The following is a 4,493-nucleotide window of genomic DNA, read 5'->3' as shown; positions in this document are numbered from 1 at the left end:
CTATTCATCGGCTGGCGCCATTGCCCGTTGAAGGACGATGTCCCTCCAAGGGGGCCGGTGTTGGCGCAGATGCTGCTTTAGATTAAGATAGTTTAAGAGAATTATTTGAATTTTAGTTTAGGGCGAAAATAGAGCGCGAGAGCGGCCGTTTGCGGACGTCGCCTCGCGCCCTTTTTTCGCCGCCTTAGGCTTAGTTTAGCATGTAAGCCTAATTTGAAGTCAGTTGTAAAATAGAACTAAATATAAGCACAATTGTCGCCAAATCGTTCGCATTTCTCCGCATAAAAGTCGTTAAAAGCAAGCATCCCATTTTCTTTGTTTTTAATAATTTATATAAACTCATATAAATTTTCAAAGAGTTTAATATCTAGCTTCATGTGGTTATAAAATTCTTTTGCGGCTATTATATTTTCACGTTCACCCTTAATGCGATATATTTTCCAGGGAAAATTACTTGTTGGGAAATTACAAGGATGTTCTTATTGTCATCTAGTTGCTTAAAAGCAGTATCTTTATGAGCTGAGCTTCTCAAATGAATTTTATAAAATTTAGCAGGAACTTTTGTTTTGCATATCAAGCAATCTACTTCGGGCTCAGATTCTTTCATTTTCTTCGAAGGGCGTAAGCTTGCGGTTTCCTCTTCTTGCTCAGAAAAGACCCTTTTACTAATTTTAGCTGCCGCCTCCATCATTGTGGGGAATGCGTTCCTTGGTCCTGAACACTCAGCGTAGTGTTCCTCAAAGGCTTCAACGCCTTCAATGGTGGTTGATCATTGAACATTGCATTGATCACATACATCTTCTAATGCCATTTTTGTAATGGTTTTGGTGTTTTATTTTTAAATGTTAAAAATTTTAAACTCAACTTTTGTTTTATTTTTCTCACTGAATCTCTTTAACGCTTCTGCAGAATTATTTTTTTTTTTTTTGCTTGAATAAAATAAAGTTGTACTGGAATTGTTTTACCCTCAAACCACTTTGAAAAATAATTTTGTTATTTATTTTTAAAACTTGAAAAAACGTAAGTGTTGTAGCGCAATGCTTACAGTAAACTGCAAAGGAAACAATAGATGGATAGATCGAATACAAGATTTAGTTTCAAAGTATAACAACACATATCATAGGACTATTAAAATGAAACCCAATTCTGTTGGAAAACAAATATATTTTATTTTTATTTTAAATACTGTGTACAATTATCCGAAAGTATTTCCGTCGTGCAAGTATTCAGTAGGAGACTCTGTTCGAATAAGTAAAAGGGCATTTTGAAAAAGGTTATGAACCAAACTGGGCCACTGAAATATTTACAATAAAAAAAGTTAAGTCAACTTCTCCAGTGACGTATATTTTACAAGATTATAAAAAGGAATTGATTGAGGTTTCATTTTATGATTATGAACTTCAAAAGGTTAAAGATAAGAATGCTTATCTCGTTGAGAAAATTTTGACAAGTAATGGTAATAATTCCATAATTCATGGATCTCTAAGAAAAATATATTGTAATAAAAGCATAAATAAAAAAAAATGTATTAACAAATACAATTGCTTTTCAATAATTTATTTATTTGTTTAAATACAAGATTATATACATATACAATACATATACAATTCATTGGTGCTTATAAATATATAAAATACTATGTTTTAAATATTAAATACGATGTACAATTTACATCATTTTCATGATTTTATCTTCAGTAATATACCTCTTATCATCTTTATAATTAAGACTTACTTTATTTACAATTTCAGTGTAAAGAGTATGTGCCCTGCTTCTTATCTTATTGTCAACGGTTGAAGATGTAACAAAAGAGTCGGTATCCATCTATTTCAACTCTGTCTGATACGTTAGTAAGAAATTCTTTTTTAAGCTTTATTTTAACGTTTAAATTTAATATTTTTAAATTATTTCATTTAAATCAGTTATTTTCAAGATTCTATAATAGAAAATCATTAAAATTTATATTATTTACAAATTTACTTTCTTTAGGAGGGCTCCCCCATTTTTAGGATTTTTACCTAAATGAATTGTTATTCAACATTCATACATCAACCATTTTGAAAGTTCTGAAACTGTGAATCCTATGTAAATTTGCTTATATACTATTTTTAGTTGAAAAAGTTCTACTGATGCTAAATCACTATTTCAATGCTGTGGCAATTCGGCATAGGGACAAGATGTCTATAACCCACAGAGTTTTGAGCTGATTCATATCTACTCACTAGTCTAACATCTCGACATCTCGACGTTTCTCGACATTTTCCATAGTATTACCCTAAACGGCATTGTTCATTAATTTAAAACAAGATAGAACGCTACAGTCGAGCAAGCCCGACAGTAAAATAGCCTGTACTCTCCACAAAAAAGAAAAATTAAAAAAAAAAATTTTTTTTTAAATTTAAAAAAAAAAAAAAAAATTTAAAAAAAAAATGAATGAATGAATGAATTAATTAAATTAAATTAGAATACATGTTTATGTTCAGCAGTTTATGTTAACAGCATACATTTACATCACGTACCTATGCGTGTTTATATGCGTGTATGTATGCAGCACAAAGTTGAACCAAAGCAGCAACAACAACAACAGCTGCGGGCAGCGCTGCCGACAGAGCTGCAGGCAGCGCATGAGCAGCGATTTTACTTATGGCTATAACTTTCTTCAGAATTGACCTATCATGATGAAATTTGGCACACGGACACATTAGTACTAACTGGATGTACCTACCAAAATTTATTTCAAAATTCCGAGAATTACGGAAGTTATAAGAAAAAACATGAATTTCGGGGGAGTGGGGGGGTGCATCGAAAAAAAACTCAAACTCGTACTTGTGGCCCTATAAGCACAACGCTCCGCATCCGTGGCAAGCCACCGTATAAGTCGTACGTGGCTCTTTTCGTTTGTTTTGCCTCGAAAGCGGTTCACTTAGAGCTTGTGTCAGATCTAACCACTGATGCTTTTCTCTTGGCTTTTGAAAGGTTCGTCGGCAGGAGAGGCGTCCCTCGCAAAGTTTACTGCGACAACGCAACGAACTTCGTGGGAGCCGACAGGAAGCTGCAGGAGTTCCGAGCAAGATGGGAGAAGGAGGCGGAAGGCGTACGCGAATTCGCATCAAGAAAAGGATGCGAGTTTGCGTACATACCACCCAGAGCGCCTCACTTCGGCGGTCTATGGGAGGCAGGTGTCAAGTCTGCAAAGCACCTGTTCCTACGGACGGTGGGCAATGCGCTCCTGACCGCAGAAGAGCTCGGAACACTCCTGGCGAGCGTCGAGGCCGTGCTGAACTCTCGGCCACTGGGACCACTCAGCGCGGACCCCAGCGACGGCGAGGCGCTAACCCCGGGCCACTTTCTGATCGGGCGGCCTCTTCTGGCGACTCCAGCTCCACCGCTCCCGGACATCGACAGCCAAACCTGCTTAAGGCGATGGCGCAATGCCTCGTGTCTCAAGCACAGGTTTTGGCAGCGATGGTCCCGGGAGTACATTTCGAGCCTCCAGGTGCGAGCGAAGTGGTTCCAGGAGGAACCCAACGTCGTCGTGGGACAACTCGTCGTGGTGGCCGAAGACAACGTGCCGCCACAAAAGTGGGTACTTGGCAGGGTCACCACAACTCACGCCGGGACAGACGGGAAGGTGCGGGTGGTCGACGTCGCCACGAGTAGTGGCAATCTACGGAGGGCTATTCATCGGCTGGCGCCATTGCCCGTTGAAGGACGATGTCCCTCCAAGGGGGCCGGTGTTGGCGCAGATGCTGCTTTAGATTAAGATAGTTTAAGAGAATTATTTGAATTTTAGTTTAGGGCGAAAAGAGAGCGCGAGAGCGGCCGTTTGCGGACGTCGCCTCGCGCCCTTTTTTCGCCGCCTTAGGCTTAGTTTAGCATGTAAGCCTAATTTGAAGTCAGTTGTAAAATAGAACTAAATATAAGCACAATTGTCGCCAAATCGTTCGCATTTCTCCGCATAAAAGTCGTTAAAAGCAAGCATCCCATTTTCTTTGTTTTTAATAATTTATATAAACTCATATAAATTTTCAAAGAGTTTAATATCTAGCTTCGTGTGGTTATAAAATTCTTTTGCGGCTATTATATTTTCACGTTCACCCTTAATGCGATATATTTTCCAGGGAAAATTACTTGTTGGGAAATTACAAGGATGTTCTTATTGTCATCTAGTTGCTTAAAAGCAGTATCTTTATGAGCTGAGCTTCTCAAATGAATTTTATAAAATTTAGCAGGAACTTTTGTTTTGCATATCAAGCAATCTACTTCGGGCTCAGATTCTTTCATTTTCTTCGAAGGGCGTAAGCTTGCGGTTTCCTCTTCTTGCTCAGAAAAGACCCTTTTACTAATTTTAGCTGCCGCCTCCATCATTGTGGGGAATGCGTTCCTTGGTCCTGAACACTCAGCGTAGTGTTCCTCAAAGGCTTCAACGCCTTCAATGGTGGTTGATCATTGAACATTGCATTGATCACATACATCTTCTAATGCCATTTTTG

The sequence above is a fragment of the Scaptodrosophila lebanonensis genome, unplaced genomic scaffold (assembly GCF_003285725.1).
Source record: "Scaptodrosophila lebanonensis strain 11010-0011.00,11010-0021.00 unplaced genomic scaffold, SlebRS2 tig00000179-arrow-arrow-pilon, whole genome shotgun sequence".
Lineage (NCBI taxonomy): Eukaryota > Metazoa > Arthropoda > Insecta > Diptera > Drosophilidae > Scaptodrosophila > Scaptodrosophila lebanonensis.
The sequence above is the reverse complement of the archived record's forward strand: the minus strand, read 5'-3'. Positions refer to the sequence as shown.